Genomic DNA, 810 nt, shown 5'->3' with positions numbered 1-810 from the left:
AGTCCCACTGCTGCGAAACCGAGGAGGAGTTAACTTGCGCTTCAATGGCTAAGTCAGAGGGTACAAAGCCCTCATGCAGCAAACGAGGAGCAAAGGCCGAATCCGAGGGTAACAGACCCTCACGCGGCTTAAAGATTGGGAGTGCTGGGGAGCTCCGAGTGTGGTCCAACCATGGCAAGTGCGTCTTCAAGAGGCGAACCCAAGTGGTGAGTTTCGGGGAGGCCCATGAGTCAGGGAAACCCACGTGCGCAGTCAAGCCCATTCTGGTCTCTGGGCCTAAGGGATGCAACCATCTTGGCGGAATCAAAGTGGCCGAAAGACTACGAGATGAAACCAAGGAGGAGGCAAGGGGGCTTCACACTCCTATGAGTTCCATGCAGATCCGGCTCTTCAAGGAGCAAGCAATGAAGAAGGGGGCGAGGTGTGAAGGCTTAGCTCCCGCGCGTGCTGTCAAGACGGATCCGGGCATGTTCAGGCCCATTTCTGAAGCAAAGCGAGGCGTGGTGGCCCCTCACCGAGAGTTGCTTGAGCAGATGGGAACCTTCTTGTCTTTTCAGGCCATACAGGGCCAGTTCGACGTGACTACGGCGGGGGACATAACCTTCGCGATGCAAGCCCGAAGGTTCAACGCTATGCAATGGACCAGACAGGCTTTCATGTTCTGCGTAGAGATTGATCTGGCCATCAAGGGCCTGAAATTTCAAGTTGGCTTGGCATGTACGGATAGATCTAGAGCCTGCCTTCTTTTCTTGCGCATGATACAGTCAGATCTGGGCAACAGAGGCCCGAAGGTGATCGCGGCGAGGGAAA

Source organism: Lygodium microphyllum, chromosome 16, assembly GCF_053477565.2.
Source record: "Lygodium microphyllum isolate KBCC chromosome 16, Lygodium_microphyllum_v1.1.10, whole genome shotgun sequence".
Taxonomy (NCBI): domain Eukaryota; kingdom Viridiplantae; phylum Streptophyta; class Polypodiopsida; order Schizaeales; family Lygodiaceae; genus Lygodium; species Lygodium microphyllum.
The sequence above is the reverse complement of the archived record's forward strand: the minus strand, read 5'-3'. Positions refer to the sequence as shown.